Source organism: Homarus americanus, unplaced genomic scaffold, assembly GCF_018991925.1.
Source record: "Homarus americanus isolate GMGI-L3 unplaced genomic scaffold, GMGI_Hamer_2.0 scaffold18703, whole genome shotgun sequence".
In the NCBI taxonomy this organism is placed as follows: domain Eukaryota; kingdom Metazoa; phylum Arthropoda; class Malacostraca; order Decapoda; family Nephropidae; genus Homarus; species Homarus americanus.
Window position 1 is genome coordinate 14,489,140 of NW_024749779.1, and position 23,129 is coordinate 14,512,268.

Consider the following 23,129-nt stretch of genomic DNA (forward strand, 5'->3'; position numbering starts at 1 on the left):
TCTGCACCTTTATTACTTACACTTCTAGATATAGAATCTAATACTCTGTTTGCCATATTTCGAACATTAACGCATTAAAGCAATTAAAATGAATTGTCGTATTATAACAGATGAAGGGAGATATATACATGTAAGACGTCGTGAACGAAGATCAATATGAAAGATAGATTAAATTAAGTAAGCGTTAGATTAAGTTAAGTTAGCGTTAGGTTAGGTTAAGTTTACGTTAGGTAAAATTAGCGTTAGTTTAGGTTAGGGTGATTAGTATTCAGGTGAAATAACATCAGGGGACGAATCTCCGGATGCAATAAGCAAATCTTCAGGTGATCCGATATATACTACTCCCGGAGTACACAATAAAGTCTACTTAGGAGTGTTCATGTCTCTGAAAATTAATCTAACCTAACCTAACCTCCCAAAATAGCATTCGGGTGGTTTAACTTTATAGGAGGGGGGCGAATCTTCAGCTAGTATCTAGACTCTTCTAGAGGATAGTGTAAACACTTGGCGCTCGCCCCTGATAAACAAGCATAGTTTATGATGAGTCCGCAGTTACACTACTGTTATGCTTGTTTTTCTATTCCTTCCTCTCTCTTACCTCCCTTTTCTCTTTTTCCTCCCCTTCCCTCCCTTCCACTTTCTTACCTTCCGATCTTTTCTCTCCGTTCCTTCCCCTTTCTTCTTTTCTCTTAATTACCTTTCCATCCCTTTTTCCTCTCCTAACTCCCGTCCCCTTCTTACCCTCTATCTTTCCCCCGTATCCTCCCTCGTATCTCTTCTCTCCTTCATCCTCTCCCTTACCTTCCCTCTTCACTTCCATCAGTTTCCTAACTCTCCCCATATCGCCCACCTCCTCAGTCCCCTTCTGGATCACGGAAGAGTTGCCACGTCAAGACCAAAGTTTTCTTTATAAATAAAGAATGTTGCAACACCGTGGAAATTATGCAGATGAGACACCATTTTAAATGAACTTAGAAATTCCTTCAACTAAGACACCACACGGCCTCAAAATTTCCCCGAGAAAACCAAATTTCGGGATTTACATAATGGTAATGCTTGAGACGCGCGGTCAGACAGATAACACAGTTTCTGGAGGTTTGTAAGGAGATGACGATTAATATACTGGTAAGATAAGGTTTAGTCAACCCTGAACTAATAGAAAATGGTACGTTTGAGTTCAGGCATCCTATGGTCGTGTTGTTGTGTTTTATTGTCTAGTCTCTCTCTCTCTCTCTCTCTCTCTCTCTCTCTCTCTCTCTCTCTCTCTCTCTCTCCATATACATGCAGGTGGTGTCTACAAGTGTATATGTATGTATTTCTGTATTTTATGTGCTTCTCTTGTATTTTACCTGAGTTTCTTTACTTCTTTAATATAAGTCTAATAAAGCCCGTCAGATGTAATTGTGAGAGCAGAGAAATAAATTAGCAATATAGGAGAGGGTGTAGGAATGTAGGTGAAGGGAAAAACAAGTTGAGGAATGAGATTGGAGTTAAAAATCGGTGGAGGAAATGGGGGGACAAAAAAAATGGGTGAAGGAAAGTGGGCGAGAGAAAAATTGGCGAAGATAAATAGGTGGAGGAAGGTAAGTGTAAAAAACAAATGGTCGTTGGAAAGCACGAGCAAGAAAGTTATGGGTGGTGAAAGGAATTAAGTAGAAGACAAATATGGGTGGAGGAAAGTGGGTAAGTGGAGGACAAATATGGATGGAGAAAAGTAGGAGAAAGAGGGCAGACGCAGGAAGCAATAAGAAACCTTAATTAAGAGGATTAGGCTAGGTACTGGGCTGGACCATGACTTAATTACCTTACCTGGACGACGTGCAGGTACCCCACTAACTACTTCGTGCAAGGGCTCTTGTCTCAAGGTCTAGTGGTGTAGAGAGGTATAGTGGAAATTGGTGGGGTGCAGTGAAAGGTGGTGGGATGTAGAGTGGTGTAGTGGAAGGTGGTGGGATATAGAGTGGTGTAGTGGAAGGTGGTGGGATATAGAGTGGTGTAGTGGAAGGTGGTGGGATATAGAGTGGTGTAGTGGAAGGTGGTGGGATGTAAAGGGGTGTAGTGGAAGGTGGTGGGATATAGAGGGGTCTAGTGAAAGGTGGTGGCATTTAGAGAGGTGTAGTGGAAGGTGGTGGAATGTAGAGTGGTGTAGTGGAAGGTAGTGGCATTTAGAGAGGTGTAGTGGAAGGTGGTGGGATGTAGAGTGGTGTAGTGGAAAGGTGGTGGGATGTAGAGGGGTGTAGTGGAAGGTGGTGGGATATAGAGGTGGTGTAGTGGAAGGATGTGATATGTAGGGGTGTAGTGGAAGGTGGTAGGATGTAGAAGGGTGAAGTGGAAAGTTGTGAGATGTAGGGATGTAGTGGAAGGTGGGCGAGATGTAGGGGTGTAGTGGAAGGTGGTGGGCTGTAGAGGGTGTAGTGGAACGTGGTGAGATGTAGAGGGGTGTAGTGGAAGGTGGTGGGGTGTAGAGAGGTGTAGTGGAAGGTGGTGAGATGTAGAGGGGGTGTAGTGGAAGAAGGTGAAATGTACAGGGGTGTAATGGAGGATAGTGAGATGTAGAGGGGTGTAGTGGAAGGTTGTGAGCTGTAAAGGGCTATAGTAGAAGGTGGTGGGGTGTAGAGGGGTGTAGAGGAAAGTTGTGAGATGTAAAAGGCTGTAGTGGAAGGTGGTGGGCTGTAGAGGGCTGTAGTGGAAGGTGGTGGGCTGTAAAGGGGTATAGTGGAAGGTGGTGAGATGTAGAGGGGGTGTAGTGCAAGGTGGTGAGATGTAGAGGGGTGTAGTGGAAGATGGTAAGATGTAGAAGGGTGTAGTGGAAGGTGGGTGAGATGTAGAGGGGTGTAGTGGAAGATGGTGAGATGTAGAAGGGTGTAGTGGAAGATGGTGAGATGTAAAGGGGTGTAGTGGAAGATGGTGAGGTGTAGAGGGATGTAGTGGAAGATGGTGAAATGTAGAGGGGTGTAGTGTAACTTACTTTTAATTCATGGGACTTCCTGCTTACTGAAAAAAGATAGACATAGATGGAACGAAACAGAATTGGTCTGCCTCTCAACACACTCAGAGGATTAGCAGACTTAGTGGTAGTGACGTTTCAGAGCACCAAGTACAGGACTGTTGACGGAGATAGTGATGGTGGGGTGGAACCGACCAATTACAACAGAGCTTTCAAACAATTATGAGAATCTATTAAGGAGTTGAAAACGTAGTGTGTGGAGTCAGTCCACCCGGGTGGTGGTGACCCGCTCGGGCATGCTGCCTCTGCTTGTGTTCAGCTGTTGGATGTGACAACTAAGCGAGGTAAGCTTGTATCATCACAACAGTTAACGTTAGATTATTAGATGAGGCTCTATTTACTGTAGGTATTTGTAAATACACACTTACGTGACACACCTGAATCGTAAGAAAGGTGGAGGTGCAGACCGTACAGGGTAAAAAAAAAAAAAAAGGGGGGGTGGAATGTTGCCGTGTTTACATCGTTAGTCATCATGTTAACACAAGACGAACACGTGTAGCATTTACGTCGTATAAGGGGTCGGCAATGCTGAGTACATAAACCTGGACGCAGTTTTTTAACCAGTAAGATTTTTGTTTAATTTCTTCATATCGCACAGAGATGAGAATGGGAAGGCGAGGGGGGCTCGATCTCCAAGTTTTCAACACAAAATCGAAATGATATACTTAAATTATTCTTGAAATTTATTGTAGGAAAGACTGTACAGGAAACAGCAAAAATCGCCATCTACCTTGCTCTGAAGGTCTATATGTTGGCAACAAGGGTTTAATCTGGCAGTGGCAGTTCTTGTATTCCGATCACGAAAGTTTTTGAAGTGTTTATTAATTATCTTTATTAATTTAGTTTTATCTCCCATTACTCCTCCTCCAATTCTGTTTCGTTCCACGTATGTCTATCTTTATCAGAAAGCAGGAAGTCAGATGAATTAAAAGTTAGTTTCACTACACCCCTCTACAACTCATCATCTACCACTACATCCCTATACATCTCACTATCTTCCACTACATCCCTCTACATCTCACTATCTTCCACTACATCCCCCTGGTCGAGTATAACGTAGTCCCCTGATCGAGTATAACTAAGACCTCTGCTCGAGTATAACAAAGCCGTCTGATCGAGTATAACAAAGTCCCCTGATCGAGTATAACAAAGTCCCCTCATAGAGTATAACAAAGTCCCCTGGTCAAAGATAACAATGCCCCCTGATCGAATATAACAAAATCCCTGATCGGGTATAACAAAGTCCCCTGATCGAGTTTAACAAAGGCCCCGATCGTGTATAAGAAAGTCCCCTTATCGAGTATAACAAAGGCCCTTAATCGAGTATAACAAAGGCCCCTGGTCCAGTATAAGAAAGTCCCCTGATCGAATATAACAAAGTCCCTTGAACGAGTATTATTAAGTCCCTCATCGAGTATAAAAAAGTCCCTGATCGAGTATAATAAAGCCCCCTGATCAAGTATAACAAAGGTCCCTGGTCGAGTATAACAAAGTACCCTCGTCGAGTATAACAAAGTCCCCTAATCGAGTATAACAAAGTCCCCCGATCGAGTATAACAACGGCCCCTGATTGAGTATACCAAAGTCCCCTGAACGAGTATAACAAAGTCCCTTGAACGAGTATTATTAAGTCCCTCATCGAGTATAAAAAAGTCCCCTGATCGAGTGTAACAAAGCCCCCTGATCAAGTATAACAATGGTCCCTCATCGAGTATAACAAAGTCCCCTGGTCGAGTATAACAAAGTCCCCTGATCGAGTATAACAAAGTCCCCTGCTCGAGTATAAAAATGCCGCCTGATCGAGTATAACAAAATCCTCTGATCGAGTATAACAAAGTCCCCTCATCGAGGATAACAAAGGTCCCTCAACGAGTATAACAAAGTCCCTGATCGAATATGACAAAGTCCCCTAATCGAGTATAACAAAGTCCCCTAGTCGAGTAAAACAAAGACCCCTGATCCAGTATAACAAAGACCCCTGATCGAGTATAACAAAGTTCGTTGATCGAGCATAACAAAGTCCCCTCATCGAGTATAACAAAGTCCCCTCATCGAGTATAACAAAGTCCCCTAATCGAGAATAACAAAGTGCCCTGTTCGAGTATAACGAAGGCCCTGATCGAGAATAACAAAGACCCCTTATAGAGCATAACAAAGGCCCCTGGTCGAGTATAACAAAGTCCCCTGGTCCAGTATAACAAAGTCCCCTGATCGAGTATAACAAAGTCCCTTGAACGAGTATTATTAAGTCCCTCCTCGAGTATAACAAAGACCCCTGATCGAGTATAACAAAGACCCTTGAACGAGTATAACAAAGTTCCCTGATCGAGTATAACAAAGTCCGTTGATCGAGCATAACAAAGTCCCCTGATCGAGTATAACAAAGTCCCCTGATTGAGGATAACAAAGTCCCCTCATCGAGTATAACAAAGGTCCCTCATCGAGTATAACAAAGTCCCCTGATCGAGTATAACAAAGTCCCCTGATCGAGTATAACAAAGTCCCCTGGTCGAGTATAACAAAGTCCCCTGATCGAGTATAACAAAGGCCCCCGATCGATAATAACAAAGCCCCCTTATCTCGCATAAAAAAGGAGCCTAGTCGAGTATAACAAAGTCCCCTGGTCGAGTATTACAGAGTCCCCTGATCGAGTAAAACAAAGGCCCCTGGTCGAGTATAACAAAGTCCCCTGGTCGAGTATAACAAAGTCCCTGGTCGAGTATTACAGAGTCCCCTAATCGAGTATAACAAAGTCCCCTGATCGAGTATATCAAAGTCCCCTGATCGAGTATAACAAAGTCCCCTGATCGAGTATAACAAAGTCACCTGGTCGAGGATAACAAACTCCCCTGGTCGAGTATAACAAAGTCCCCTGGTCGAGTATAACAAAGTCCCCTGATCGAGTATAACAAAGGACTCTCATCGAGTATAACAAAGTTCCCTGATCGAGTATAACAAAGTCCGTTGTTCGAGCATAACAAAGTCCCCTGATCGAGTATAACAAAGTCCCCTGGTCGAGTATAACATAGTCCCCTGATCGAATATAACGAAGGCCCCTTATAGAGCATAACAAAGGCCCCTGGTCGAGTATAACAAAGTCCCCTTGTCGAGTATAACAAAGAACGTTGATCGAGCATAACAAAGTCCCCTGATTGAGTATAACAAATCCCCCTCACCGAGTATAACAATGTCCCCTGATCGGGTATAACAACGGCCACTGATTGAGTATACCAAAGTCCCCTGATCGAGCATAACAAAGGCCCATGGTCGAGGATAACAAAGTCCCCTGGTCGAGTATAACAAAGTCCCCTGATCGAGTATAACAAAGGCCCCTGATCGAGTATAACAAAGTTCCCTGATCATGTATAACAAAGTCCGTTGATCGTGCATAACAAAGTCCCCTGATCGAGCATAACAAAGGCGCCTAGTCGAGTATAACAAAGCCCTCTCATCGAGTATAACAAAGTCCCCTGATCGAGTATAACAAAGCCCCCTCATTGAGTATAACAAAGTCCCCTGATCGGGTATATCAACGGCCACTGATTGAGTATACCAAAGTCCCCTGATCGAGCATAACAAAGGTCACTGGTCGAGTATAACAAAGTCCCCTGGTCGAGTATAACAAAGTCCCCTGATCGAGTATAACAAAGGTCCTTGATCGAGTATAACAAAGGTCCTTGATCGAGTATAACAAAGTTCCCTGAGGAGTATAACAAAGTCCGTTGATGGAGCATAACAATGTCCCCTGATCGAGCATAACAAAGGCGCCTAATCGAGTATAACAAAGCCTACTGATCGAGTATAACAAAGTCCCCTGATCGTGTATAACAAATCCCCCTCATCGAGTATAACAAAGTCCCCTGATCGAGTATAACAACGGCCCCTCATTGAAATATGCCAAATTACCCTGATCGAGCATAACAAAGGCCCCTGGTCGAGTATAACAAAGTCCACTGGTCGAGTATAATAAAGTCTCCTGGTCGAGTATTACAGAGTCCTCTGATCGAGTAAAACAAAGTCCCCTGATCGAGTATAACAAAGTCCCCTGGTCCAGTATAACAAAGTCCCTTGATCGAGTATAACAAATTCCCTTGATGGGAGTATTATTAGGTCCCCTGATCGAGTATAAAAAAGTCCCCTAATCGAGTATAACAAAGCCCCCGGATCGAGTATAACAAAGTCCCCTGGTCCAGTATAACAAAGTCTCCTGATCGAGTATAACAAAGTTCCCTGATCGAGTATAACAAAGTCCGTTGATCGAGCATAACAAAGTCCCCTGATCGAGTACAACAAAGTCCCCTGATCGAGTATAACAAAGCCCCTAATCGACTTTAACAAAGTCCCCTGATCGAGTATAACAAAGTCCCCTAATCGAGTATAACAAAGCCGCCTGATCGAGTATAACAAAGTCCCCTGGTCGAGTATAAAAACGCCGCCTGATCGAGTATAACAAAATCCCCTGATCGAGTATAACAAAGTCCCCTCATCGAGGATAACAAAGGTCCCTCAACGAGTATAACAAAGTCCTCTGATCGAGTATGACAAAGTCCCCTGATCGAGCATAACATAGTCCCCTGATCGAGTATAACAAAGACCCCTGAACGAGTATGACAAAGTCCCCTGATCGAGCATAACATAGTCCCCTGATCGAGTATAACAAAGACCCCTGAACGAGTATAACAAAGTTCCCTGATCGAGTATAAAAAAGTCCCCTCATCGAGTATAACAAAGTCCTCTAATCGAGTATAACAAAGTCCCCTGGTCGAGTATAACATAGTCCCCTGATCGAGTATAACGAAGGCCCCTGATCGAGAATAACAAAGCCCCCTTATAGAGCATAACAAAGGCGCCTAGTCGAGTATAACAAAGCCCCTTGATCGAGTATAACAAAGTCCCCTGATCGAGTATAACAAAGCCCCCGCATCGAGTATAACAAAGGTCCCTGATCGAGTATAACAACGGCCCCTGATTGAGTATAACAACGGCCCCTGATTGAGTATCATAAGTCCCCTGATCGAGCATAACAAAGGCCCCTGGGCGAGTATAACTAAGTCCCTTGGTTCCAGTATAACAAAGTCCCCTGATCGAGTGTAACAAAGTCCCTTGAACGAGTATCATTAAGTCCCTCATCGAGTACAAAAAAGTCCCCTGATCGAGTATAACAAAGCCCCCTGATCAACTATAACAATGGTCCCTGATCGAATATAACAAAGTCCCCTGGTCGAGTATAGCAAAGTCCCCTGATTGAGTATAACAAAGTCCCCTCATCGAGCATAACAAAGGTCCCTTGTCGAGTATAACAAAGTCCCCCCATCGAGTATAAGTAAGTCCCCTGATCGTGTATGACAAATCCCCCTCATCGAGTATAACAAAGTCCCCTGATCGAGTATAACAATGGCCCCTGATTGAGTATACCAAAGTCTCTGATCGAGCATATTAAAGGACCCTGGTCGAGTATAACAAAGTCCCCTGGTCGAGTATAACAAAGTCCCCTGGTCGAGTATAACAAAGTCCCCTGATCGAGTATAACAAAGTCCCCTGGTCCAGTATAACAAAGTCCCCTGATCGAGTATAACAAAGTCCCTTGATCGAGTGTTATTAAGATCTCCTGAACGAGTATAAAAAAGTCCGCTAATCGAGTATAACAAAGCCCCATGATCGAGTATAACAAAGGTCCCTCATCGAGAAAAACAATGTCCCCTGGTCGAGTATAACAAAGTCCCCTGATCGAGTATAAGAAAGTCCCCTGATCGAGTATAACAAAGTCCCCTGATCGAGTATTACAGAGCCCTCTGATGGAGCCTAACAAAGTCCCCTGATCGAGTATAACAAAGTCCCCTGATCGTGAATAACAAAGTCCTCTGGTCGAGGATAAGAAAGTCCCCTGCTCGAGTATAAAAAAGTCCCCTGCTCGAGTATAACAAAGTCCCCTGATCGATTATAACAATGCGCCCTTAAAGAGCATAACATAGGCGGCTAGTCGAGTATAACAAAGCCCCCCGAACGAGAATAACAAAGTCCCCTGATCGAGTATAACAAAGCCCTCTCATCGAGTATAACAAATTCCCCTGATCGAGTATAACAACAGCCCCTGATTGAGCATAACAAAGTCCCCTAATCGAGCATAACAAAGGCCCCTGATCGAGTATAACAAAGTCCCCTTATCGAGTATAACAAAGGCCCTTAATCGAGTATAACAAAGGCCCCTGGTCCAGTATAAGAAAGTCCCGTGGTTGACTATAACAAACTTCCCTGGTCCAGTATAACAAAGTCCCCTGATCGAGTATAACAAAGTCCCTTGAACGAGTATTATTAAGTCCCTCATCGAGTATAAAAAAGTCGCCTGATCGAGTATAATAAAGCCCCCTGATCAAGTATAACATAGGTCCCTCATCGAGTATTCCAAAGTACCCTCGTCGAGTAAAACAAAGTCCCCTGATCGAGTATAACAAACTCCCCTAATCGAGTATAACAACGGCCGCTGATTGAGTATACCAAAGTCCCCTGATCGCGCATAACAAATGCCCCTGGTTGAGTATAACAAACTCCACTGGTCCAGTATAACAAAGCCCCCTGATCGAGTATAACAAAGTCCCTTGAACGAGTAATATTAAGTCCCTCATCGAGTATAAAAAACTCCCCTGATCGAGTATAACAAAGCCCCCTGATCAAGTATAACAATGGTCCCTGATCGAGTATAACAAAGTCCCCTGGTCGCGTATAACAAAGTCCCCTGATCGAGTATAACAAAGTCCCCTCATCGAGTATACCAAATCCCCTGCTCGAGTATAACAAAGCCGCCTGATCGAGTATACCAAAATCCCCTGATCGAGTATAACAAAGCCCCCTCATCGAGTATAGCAAAGGTCCCTCATCGAGTATAACAAAGTCCCCTGATCGAGTATAACAAAGTCCCATGATCGAGTGTAACAAAGTCCCCTGGTCGAGTATAACAAAGTCCCCTGATCGAGTATAACAAAGGCCCCTCATCGAGAATAACAAAGCCCCTTTATCTAGCATAACAAAGGAGCCTAGTCGAGTATAACAAAGCCGCCTGATCGAGTATAACAAAATCCCCTGATCGAGTATAACAAAGTCCCCTCATCGAGTATAACAAAGGTCCCTTATCGAGTATAACAAAGTTCCCTGATCGAGTATAACAAAGTCCCCTCATCGAGTATAACAAAGTCACCTGGTCGATGATAACAAAGCCCGCAGATCGAATATAACAAAATCCCCTGATCGGGTATAACAAAGTCCCCTCATCGAGTCTAACAAAGGCCCCTGATCGAGTATAACAAAGTCCCATTTCGAGTATAACAAAGGCCTTTTATCGAGTATAACAAAGGCCCCTGGTCCAGTATAAGAAAGTCCCCCGGTCGACTATAAGAAAGGCCCCTGGTCCAGTATAACAAAGTCCCCTAATCGAGTATAACAAAGTCCCTTGAACGAGTATTATTAAGTCCTTCATCGAGTATAAAAATGTCCCCTGATCGAGTTTAATAAAGCCCCCTCATCAAGTATAACAAAGGTCCCTCATCGAGTATAACAAAGTACCCTCGTCGAGTATAACAATGTCCCCTGATCGAGTATAACAAAGTCCCCTGATCGAGTATAACAACGGGTCCTGATTGAGTATACCAAAGTCGACTGATCGAGTATAACAAAGTCCCCTGATCGAGTATAACAAAGATCCCCTGATCGAGTATAATAAAGCCCCCTGATCAAGTATAACAAAGGTCCCTGATCGAGTATTACAAAGTACCCTCGTCGAGTATAACAAAGTCCCCTGATCGAGTATAACAAAGTCCCCTGGTCCAGTATAACAAAGGCCCTGATCGAGTATAACAAAGTCCCTTGATTGAGTATTATTAAGTCCCCTGATCGCGTATAACAAAGCCCCCTGATCGAGTATAAAAAATCACCTGATCGAGTAATAACAAAGGTCCCTCATCGAGAATAACAAAGTCCCCTGGTCGAGTATAACAAAGCCCCCTGATCGAGTATAACAAAGTCCCCTGATAGAGTATAACAAAGTCCCCTGATCGCGTATAACAAAGCCCCCTGATCGAGTATAAAAAATCACCTGATCGAGTAATAACAAAGTCCCCTGATCGAGTATAACAACGGCCCCTAATCGAGTCTTACAAAAGCCCCTCATCGAGTATAACAAAGTCCCCTAATCGAGTATAACAAAGTCCCTCATCGAGAATAACAAAGCGCCCTTATAGAGCATAACTTAGGCGCCTAGTCGAGTATAACAAAGCCCCACGAACGAGTATAACCAAGTCCCCTGATCGAGTACAACAAAGCCCTCTCATCGAGTATAACAAAGTCTCCTGATCGAGTATAAAAAAATCCCCTGATCGAGTATAACAAAGTCCCCTGAACGAGTATAACAAAGGCCCCTAATCGAGTCTAACAAAAGGTCCTCATCGAGTATAACAAAGTCCCCTAATCGAGTATAACAAAGTCCCCTGATCGAGTATAACAAAGTCCCCTGGTCGAGTATAACAGTCCCCTGATAGAGTATAACAAAGGCCCCTCATCGAGAATAGCAAAGCCACCTTATCTAGAATAACAAAGGAGCCTAGTCGTGTATAACAAAGTCCCCTGATCGAGCATAACAAAGTCCCCTGATCGAGTATAACAAAGTCCCCTCATCGAGTATAGCAAATTGCCTGCTCGAATATAACAAAGCCGCCTGATCGAGTATAACAAAATCCCCTAATCGAGTATAACAAAGCCCCCTCATCGAGTATAACAAAGGTCCCTCATCGAGTATAACAAAGTCTCCTCATTGAGTATAACAAAGTCCCCTGATCGAGTATAACAAATTCCCCTGGTCGAGTATAACAAAGTCCCCTGATCGAGTATAACAAAATCCTCTGATCGAGTATAACAAAGCCCCCTCATCGAGTATAACAAAGGTCCCTCATCGAGAATAACAAAGTCCCCTGGTCGAGTATAACAAAGTCCCCAGATAGAGTATAACAAAGTCCCCTGACCGAGTATAACAAAGCCCCTTGATCGAGTATAAAAAAATCCCCTGATCGAGCATAACAAAGTTCCGTGATCGAGTATAACAACGGCCCCTAATCGAGTCTTACAAAAGACCCTCATCGAGTATAACAGAGTCCCCTAATCGAGTATAACAAAGTCCCTGATCGAGAATAACAAAGCGCCCTTATAGAGCATAACATAGGCGCCTAGTCGAGTATAACAAAGCCCCCCGAACGAGTATAACAAAGTCCCCTGATCGATTATAACAAATCCCTCTCATCGAGTATAACAAAGTCCCCTGATCGAGTATAAAAACAGCCCCTGATTGAGTATACCAAAGTCCCCGAATTGAGCATAACAAAGGCCCTTGATCTAGTATAACAAAGTCCCATTATCGAGTATAACAAAGGCCCTTAATCGAGTATAACAAAGGCCCCTGGTCCAGTATAAGAAAGCCCCCTGGTCGACTATAACAAATTCCCCTGGTCCAGTATAACAAAGTCCCCTGATCAAGTATAACAAAGTCCATTGAACGAGCATTATTAAGACTCTCATCGAGTTTAAAAAAGTCCCCTGATCGAGTATAATAAAGCCCCCTTATCAAGTATGACAAAGGCCTCTTATAGAGCATAAAAAAGGCCCCTGTTCGAGTATAAGAAAGTCCCCTGATCGAGTTTAACAAAGTCCCCTGGTCCAGTATAACAAAGTCCCCTGATCGATAATAACAAAGCCCTTGATTGAGTTTTATTAAGTCCCCTGGTCGAGGATAACAAAGTCCCCTTATCGAGTAAAACAAAGGCACTTAATCGAGTATAACAAAGGGCCCTCATCGAGTATTACAAAGTAACCTTCGTCGAGTATAACAAAGTCCCCTCATCGAGTATACCAAATCCCCTGCTCGAGTATAACAAAGCCGCCTGATCGAGTATAACAAAATCCCCTGTTCCAGTATAACAAAGCCCACTCATCGAGTATAACAAAGGTCCCTCATCGAGTATAACAAAGTCCCCAGATCGAGTTTAACAAAGTCCCCTGATCGAGTATAACAAAGTCCCCTGGTCGAGTATAACAGTCCCCTGATGGAGTATAACAAAGGCCCCTCATCGAGAATAGCAAAGCCACCTTATCTAGCATAACAAAGGAGCCTATTCGTGTATAACAAAGTCCCCTGATCGAGTATAACAAAGTCCCTTGAACGAGTATTATTAAGTCCAAATCGAGTATAAAAAGGCCCCTAATCGAGTATAATAAAGCCCCCTGATCAAGTATAACAAAGGTCCCTGATCGAGTATAACAAAGTACCCTGATAGAGTATAACAAAGTCCCCTGATCTAGTATAACAAAGTCCCCTGATCGAGTATAACAAAGTCCCCTGCTCGAACATAACAAAGCCGCCTGATCGAGTATAACAAAATCCCCTGATCGAGTATAACAAAGTCCCCTCATCGAGTATAACAAAGGTCCCTCATCGAGTATAACAAAGTTCCCTGATCGAGTATAACAAAGTCCCCTCATCGAGTATAAAAAAGTCCCCTGTTCGAGTATAACAAAGTCCCCTGGTCGAGGATAACAAAGTCCCCTGCTCGAGTATAACAAAGTCACCTGGTCGAGGATATCAAAGCCCGCTGATCGAATATAACAAAATCCCCTGATCGGGTATAACAAAGTCCCCTGATCGAGTCTAACAAAGGCCCCTGATCGAGTATAACAAAGTACCCTTTTCGAGTATAATAAAGGCCATTAATCGAGTATAACAAAGGCCCCTGGTCCAGTATAAGAAAGTCCCCTGGTCGACTATAACAAAGTCCCCTGGTCCAGTATAACAAAGTCCCCTAATCGAGTATAAGAAAGTCCCTTGAACGAGTATTATTAAGTCCCTCATCGAGTATAAAAAAGTCCCCTGATCGAGTATAATAAAGCCCCCCGATCAAGTATAACAATGTTCCCTGATCGAGTATAAGAAAGTCCCTTGATCTAGTATAACAACGGCCCCTGATTGAGTATACCAAAGTCCCATGATCGAGCATAACAAAGGCCCCTGGTCGCCTATAACAAAGTCCCCTGATCGACAATAACAAAGCCCCCTTATCGAGCATAACAAAGGAGCCTAGTCGCGTATAACAAAATCCCCTGATCGAGTATAACAAAGTCCCCTGACGAGTATAACAACGGCCCCTAGTCGAGTATAAATATGTTCCCTGATCGAGTACAACAAAGTCCCAATATCGAGTATAACGAAGGCCCCTGATCGAGAATAACAAAGCCGCCTAGTAGAGTATAACAAAGCCCCCTGATCGAGTATAACAAAATTCTCTGATCGAGTATAACAAAGCCCCCTCATCGAGTATAACAAAGTCCCCTGATCGAGTATAACAACGGCCCCTGATTGAGTATACCAATGTCCACAGATCGAGCATAACAAAATCCCCTGATCGAGTATAACAAAACTCCCTCATCGAGTATAACAAAGGTCCCTCATCGAGTATAACAAAGTCCCCTGATCGAGTATAACAAAGTCCCCTGATCGAGTATAACAAAGTCCCCTGGTCGAGTATAACAAAGTCCCCTACTCGAGTATAACAAAGGCCCCTCATCGAGAATAACAAAGCCCCCTTATCCAGCATAACAAAGGAGCCTAGTCGAGTATAACAAAGTCCCTTGATTGAGTATTATTAAGTCCCCTGATCGAATGTAAAAAAGACCCCTAATCGAGTATAACAACGCCCCCTCATCGAGTATAACAAAGGTCCCTCATCGAGAATAACAAAGTCCCCTGATCGAGTGTAAAAAAGTCCCCTAATCGAGTATAACAAAGTCCTTTGATCGAGTATAACAAAGTCCCTGAACGAGAATAACAAAGTCCCCTTGTCTTGTATGACAAAGTCCCCTCATTGAGAATAACAAAGTCCGTTGATCGAGTATTATTAAGTCCCTGATCGAGTATAAAAAAATCTCCTGATCGAGTATAACAAAGTCCCCTGTTCGAGTATAACAAAGACCCCTGATCGAGTATAACAAAGTCCCCTCATCGAGTATAGCAAATCCCCTGCTCGAATATTACAAAGCCGCCTGATCGAGTATAACAAAGCCCCCTCATCGAGTATAACAAAGGTCCCTCATCGAGGATAACAAAGTCCCCTGATCGAGTATAACAAAGTCCCCTGATCGAGTATAACAAAGGCCCCTCATCGAGAATAACAAAGACCCCTTATCTAGCATAACAAAGGAGCCTAGTCAAGTATAACAAAGTCCCCTGATCGAGTATAACAAAATCCCTTGAACGAGTATTATTAAGTCCCTCATCGAGTATAAAAAGGCCCCTGATCAAGTATAACAAAGGTCCCTGATCGAGTATAACAAAGTACCCTGGTCGAGTATAACAAAGTACCCTGATCTAGTATAACAAAGTCCCCTGATCGAGTATAACAAAGTCACCTGCTCGAGTATAACAAAGCCGCCTGATCGAGTATAACAAAATCCCCTGATCGAGTATAACAAAGTCCCCTCATCGAGTATAACAAAGGTCCCTCATCGAGTATAACAAAGTTCCCTGATCGAGTATAACAAAGTTCCCTCATCGAGTATAACAAAGTCACCTGGTCGAGGATAACTAAGCCCGCTGATCGAACATAACAAAATCCCCTGATCGGGTATAACAAAGTCCCCTGATCGAGTATAACAAAGTCCCCTGATAGAGTATAACAATGTCCCCTGATCGAGTATAATAAAACCCCCTGATCGCGTATAAAAAAATCCCCTGATCGAGTATAACAAAGTCCCCTGATCGAGTATAACAAAGTCCCTTGATTGAGTATTATTAAGTCTCCTGATCGAGTGTAAAAAAGTCCCCTCATCGAGTATAACAAAGTCCCCTGATCGAGCATAACAAAGTCCCTTGATAGAGTATAACAAAGTCCCCTGATCGAGTATTATAAAGCCCCCTGATCGAGTATAACAAAGTCCCCTAATCGAGTATAACAAAGCCCCTTGAACGAGTATTATTAAGACCCTCATCGAATTTAAAAATATCCCCTGAACGAGTATAAAAAAGCCCCCCCCCCGATCAAGTATAACAAAGGTCCCTGATCGAGTATTACAAAGTACCCTCGTCGAGTATAACAAAGTCCCCTGATCGCGTATAACAAAGTCCCTGATCGAGTATAACAACGGCACCTGATTGAGTATACCAAAGTCCCCTGATCGCGCATAACAAAGGCCCTTGGTTGAGTATAACAAAGTCCCCTGGTCCAGTATAACAAAGTCCCTTGATCGAGTATAACAAAGTCCCTTGAACGAGTATTATTAATTCCCTCATCGAGTATAAAAAACTCCCCTGATCGAGTATAACAAAGCCCCCTGATCAAGTATAACAATGGTCCCTGATCGAGTATAACAAAGTCCCCTGGTCGAGTATAACAAAGTCCCATCATCGAGTATACCAAATCCCCTGCTCGAGTATAACAAAGCCGCCTGATCGAGTATAACAAAATCCCCTGATCGAGTATAACAAAGCCCACTCATCGAGTATAACAAAGGTCCCTCATCGAGTATAACAAAGTCCCCTGATCGAGTATAACAAAGTCCCCTGATCGAGTATAACAAAGGCCCCTCATCGAGAATAACAAAGCCCCCTTATCTAGCATAACAAAGGAGCCTAGTCGTGTATAACAAAGTCCCCTGATCGAGTATAACAAAGTCCCTTGAACGAGTATTATTAAGTCCCTCATCGAGTATAAAAAGGCCCCTAATTGAGTATAATAAAGCCCCCTAATCAAGTATAACAAAGGTCCCTGATCGAGTATAACAAAGTACCCTGGTAGAGTATAACAAAGTCCCCTGATCTAGTATAACAAAATCCCTTGATCGAGTATAACAAAGTCCCCTGCTCGAGTATAACAATGCCGCCTGATCGAGTATAACAAAATCCCCTGATCGAGTATAACAAAGTCCCCTCATCGAGTATAACAAAGGTCCCTCATCGAGTATAACAAAGTTCCCTGATCGAGTGTAACAAAGTCCACTCATCGAGTATAAAAAAGTCCCCTGCTCGAGTATAACAAAGTCCCCTGGTCGAGGATAACAAACTCCCCTGTTCGAGTATGACAAAGTCACCTGGTCGAGGATAACAAAGCCCGCTCATCGAATATAACAAAATCCCCTGATCGGGTATAACAAAGGCCCCTGGTCGACTATAACAAAGTCCCCTGATCGAGAATAACAAAGCCCCCTTATCGAGCATAACAAAGGAGCCTAGTCGCGTATAACAAAGTCCCCTCATCGAGTATAACAAAGTCCCCATATCGAGTAAAACGAAGGCCCCTGATCGAGATTATCAAAGCCGCCTAGTAGAGTATAACAAAGCCCCCTGATCGAGTATAACAAAATTCTCGGATCGAGTATAACAAAGTCCCCGAATTGAGTATACCAATGTCCCCTGATCGAGTATAAAAAAATCCCCTGATCGAGTATAACATAGTCCCCTGATCGAGTATAACAAAGTCCCTTGATTGAGTATTATTAAGTCCCCTGATCGAGTGTAAAAAAGTCCCTAATCGAGTATAACAAAGCCCCCTGATCGAGTATAAAAAAGGTCCCTCATCGAGAATAACAAAGTCCCCTGGTCGAGTATAACAAAGTCCCCTGATCGAGTATAAGAAAATCCCCTGATAGAGTATAACAAAGTCCCCTGATCGAGTATAACAAAGCCCCCTGATCGAGCATAACAAAGGTCCCTGATCGAGTATTACAAAGTACCCTCGTCGAGTATAACAAAGCCCCCTGATCGAGTATAACAAAATTCTCTGATCGAGTCTAACAAAGCCCCCTAATCGAGTATAACAAAGTCCCCTGATCGAGTATAACAACGCCCCCTGATTGAGTATACCAATGTCCCCAGATCGAGCATAACAAAGGCCACTGATCGAGTATAACAAAGTCCCCTGATCGTGTATAACAAAGTCTTCTGTCAAGGATAAGAAAGTCCACTGATCGAGTATAACAAAGTCCTCTCATCGAGTATAGCAAATCCCCTGCTCGAATATAACAAAGCCTCCTGATCGAGTATAACAAAATCCCCTGATCGAGTATAACAAAGCCCCCTCATCGAGTATAACAAAGTCCCCTGATCGAGTATATCAAAGTCCCCTGATCGAGTATAACAAAGTTCCCTGGTCGAGTATAACAAAGTCCCCTAATCGAGAATAACAAAAGCCCCTCATCGAGAATAACAAAGCCCCATTATCTAGCATAACAAAGGAGCCTAGTCGAGTATAACAAAGTCCCCAGATCGAGTATAACAAAGTCCCTTGAACGAGTATTATTAAGTCCCTCATCGAGTATAAAAAGGCCCCTCATCGAGAAAAACAAAGCCCCATTATCTAGCATAACAAAGGAGCCTAGTCGAGTATAAGAAAATCCCCTGGTCGAGTATAACAAAGTCCCCTGATCTAGTATAACAAAGTCCCCTGATCGAGTATAACAAAGTCCCCTGCTCGAGTATAACAAAGCCGCCTGATCGAGTATAACAAAATCCCCTGATCGAGTATAACAAAGTCCCCTGATCGAGTATAACAAAGGTCCCTCATCGAGTATAACAAAGTTCCCTGATCGAGTATAACAAAGTCCCCTCATCGAGTATAACAAAGTCACCTGGTCGAGGATAACAAAGCCCGCTGATCGAACATAACAAAATCCCCTGATCGGGTATAACAAAGTCCCCTGATCGAGTCTAACAAAGTCCCTTGAACGAGCATTATTAAGACCTTCATCGAATATAAAAAAGTCCCCTGATCGAGTATAATAAAGCCCCCCCGATCAAGTATAACAAAGGTCCCTGATCGAGTATAACAAAGTACCCTTGTCGAGTATAACAATGTCCCCTGATCGAGTATAACAACGGCCCCTGATTGAGTATACCAAAGTCCCCTGATCGAGCATAACAAAGGCCCCTGGTCGAGTATATTAAAGCCCCCTGATCAAGTATAACAAAGGTCCCTGATCGAGTATTATAAAGTACCCTCGTCGAGTATAAAAAAGTCCCCTGATCGAGTATAACAAAGTCCCCTGGTCCAGTATAACAAAGTCCCCTGATCGAGTATAACAAAGTCCCTTGAACGAGTAATATAAAGTCCCTCATCGTGTATAAAAAAGTCTCCTAATCGAGTATAATAAAGCCCCCTGATCAAGTATAACAAAGGTCCCTGATCGAGTATAAGAAAGTCCCCTGATCGAGTATAACAACGGCCCCTGATTGAGTATACCAAAATCCCTAATCGCGCATAACAAATGCCCCTGGTTGAGTATAACAAACTCCCCTGGTCCAGTATAACAAAGTTCCCTGATCGAGTATAACAAAGTCCCTTGAACGAGTATTATTAATTCCCTCATCGAGTATAAAAAAACTCCCCTGATCGAGTATAACAAAGCCCCCAGATCAAGTATAACAATGGTCCTTGATCGAGTATAACAAAGTCCCCTGGTCGAGTATAACAAAGTCCCCTGATCGCGTATAACAAAGTCCACTCATCGAGTATACCAAATCCCCTGCTCGAGTATAACAAAGCCGCCTGATCGAGTATAACAAAGTCCCCTCATCGAGTATAACAAAGGTCCCTCATCGAGTATAACAAAGTTCCCTGATCGAGTATAACAAAGTCCCCTCATCGAGTATAACAAAGTCACCTGGTCGAGGATAACAATGCCCGCTGATCGAATATAACAAAATCCCCTGATCGGGTATAACAAAGTCCCCTGATCGAGTCTAACACTGGCCCCTCATCGAGTATAACAAAGTCCCCTTCTCGAGTATAACAAAGGCCCTTAATCGAGTATAACAAAGGCCTCTGGTCCAGTATAAGAAAGTCCCCTGGTCGACTATAACAAAGTCCCCTGCTCCAGTATAACAAAGTCCCCTAATCGAGAATAACAAAGTCCCTTGAACGGGTATTATTAAGTCCTTCATCGAGTTTAAAAAAGTTCCCTGATCGAGTTTAATAAAGCCCCCTGAACAAGTATAACAAAGGTCCTTGATCGAGTATAACAAAGTACCCTCGTTTAGTATAACAAAATCCCCTGTTCGAGTATAACAAAGTCCCCTGATCGAGTATAATAAAGCCCCCTGATCAAGTATAACAAAGGTCCCTTATCGAGTATTACAAAGTACCCTCGTCGAGTATAACAAAGTCCCCTGATCGAGTATAACAAAGTCCCCTGCTCGAGTATAACAAACCCGCTAGATCGAGTATAACAAAATCCCACGAACGAGTATAACAAAGTCCCCTAATCGGGTATAACAAAGCCCTCTCATCGAGTATAACAAAGTCCTCTGATCGAGTATAACAACAGCCCCTGATTGAGTATACCAAAGTCCCCTGATCGAGCATAACAAAGGCCCCTGGTCGAGTATAACAAAGTCCCCTGATCGAGTATAACAAAGTCTCCTGATCGAGTATAACAACGGCCCCTGATTGAGTATACCAAAGTCCCCTGATCGAGCATAACAAAGGCCCCTGGTCGAGTATAACAAAGTCCCCTGATCGAGAATAACAAAGCCCTCTTATCGAGCATAACAAAGGAGCCTAGTCGCGTATAGCAAAGTCCCCTGATCGAGTATGACAAAGTCCCCTGATCGAGTATAACAAAGTCCCTTGATTGAGTATTATTAAGTCCCCTGATCGAGTGTAAAAAAGTCCCCTAATCGAGTATAACAAAGCCCCCTGATCGAGCATAACAAAGGTCCCTCATCGAGAATAACAAAGTCCCCTGGTCAAGTATAACAAAGTCCCCTGATCGAGTATAACAAAGTCCCCTGATAGAGTATAACAAAGTCCCCTGATCGAGTATAATAAAGCCCCCTGATCGAGTATAAAAAAATCCCCTGATCGAGTATAACATAGTCCCCTGATCGAGTATAACAAAGTCCCTTGATTGAGTATTATTAAGTCCCCTGATCGAGTGTAAAAAAGTCCCCTAATCGAGTATAACAAAGCCCCCTGATCGAGTATAAAAAAGGTCCCTCATCGAGAATAACAAAGTCCCCTGGTCGAGTATAACAAAGTCCCCTGATCGAGTATAAGAAAATCCCCTGATAGAGTATAACAAAGTCCCCTGATCGAGTATAACAAAGCCCCCTGATCGAGCATAACAAAGGTCCCTGATCGAGTATTACAAAGTACCCTCGTCGAGTATAACAAAGTCCCCTGGTCCAGTATAACAAAGTCCCCTGATCGCGTATAACAAAGTCCCCTAATCGAGTATAACAACGGCACCTGATTGAGTATACCAAAGTCCCCTGATCGCGCATAACAAAGGCCCTTGGTTGAGTATAACAAAGTCCCCTGGTCGAGTATAACAAAGTCCCCTAATCGAGTATAACAAAGTCCCTTGAACGAGTATTATTAAGTCCCTGATCGAGTATAAAAAACTCCCCTGGTCGAGTATAACAAAGCCCCCTGATCAAGTATAACAATGGTCCCTGATCGAGTATAACAAAGTCCCCTAGTCGAGAATAACAAAGTCCCATCATCGAGTATACCAAATCCCCTGCTCGAGTATAACAAAGCCGCCTGATCGAGTATAACAAAATCCCCTGATCCAGTATAACAAAGCCCACTCATCGAGTATAACAAAGGTCCATCATCGAGTATAACAAAGTCCCCTGATCGAGTATAACAAAGTCCCCTGATCGAGTATAACAAAGTCCCCTGATCGAGTATAACAAAGGCCCCTCATCGAGAATAACAAAGCCCCCTTATCTAGCATAACAAAGGAGCCTAGTCGTGTATAACAAAGTCCCCTGATCGAGTATAACAAAGTCCCTTGAACGAGTATTATTAAGTCCCTCATTGAGTATAAAAAGGCCCCTAATCGAGTATAATAAAGCCCCCTGATCAAGTATAACAAAGGTCCCTGATCGAGTATAACAAAGTAACCTGGTAGAGTATAACAAAGTCCCCTGATCTAGTATAACAATGTCCCTTGATCGAGTATAACAAAGTCCCCTGCTCGCGTATAACAATGCCGTCTGATCGAGTATAACAAAATCCCCTGATCGAGTATAACAAAGTCCCCTCATCGAGTATAACAAAGGTCCCTCATCGAGTATAACAAAGTTCCCTAATCGAGTATAACAAAGTCCCCTCATCGAGTATAAATAGTCCCCTGCTCGAGTATAATAAAGTCCCTTGGTCGAGGATAACAAACTCCCCTGGTCCAGTATAAGAAAGTCCCCTGGTCGACTATAACAAAGTCCCCTGGTCCAGTATAAAAAAGTCTCCTAATCGAGTATAACAAAGTCCCTTGAACGAGTATTATTAAGTCCCTTATCGAGTATAAAAAAGTCCCCTGATCGAGTATAATAAAGCCCCCCGATCAAGTATAGCAAAGGTCCCTCATCGAGTATAACAAATTACCCTCGTCGAGTGTAACAATGTCCCCTGATCGAGTATAACAAAGTCCCCTGATCGAGTATAACAACGGCCCCTGATTGAGTATACCAAAGTCCCCTGATCGAGCATAACAAAGGCCCCTGGTCGAGTATAACAAAGGCCCCTAGTCGAGTATAAATAAGTTCCCTGATCGAGTATAACAAAGTCCGTTGATCGAGTATAACAAAGTCCTCTCATCGAGTATAACAAAGTCCCCATATCGAGTATAAGGAAGGCCCCTGATCGAGAATAACAAAGCCGCCTAGTAGAGTATAACAAAGCCCCCTGATCGAGTATAACAAAATTCTCTGATCGAGTATAACAAAGCCCCCTAATCGAGTATAACAAAGTTCCCTGATCGAGTATAACAACGGCCCCTGATTGAGTATACCAATGTCCTCAGATCGAGCATAACAAAGGTCTCTCATCGAATATAACAAAGTCCCCTGATCGTGTATAACAAAGTCTTCTGTCGAGGATAAGAAAGTCCACTGATCGAGTATAACAAAGTCCCCTCATCGAGTATAGCAAATCCCCTGCTCGAATATAACAAAGCCGCCTGATCGAGTATAACAAAATCCCCTGATCGAGTATAACAAAGCCCCCTCATTGAGTATAACAAAGTCCCCTGATCGAGTATATCAAAGTCCCCTGATCGAGTATAACAAAGTCCCCTGGTCGAGTATAACAAAGTC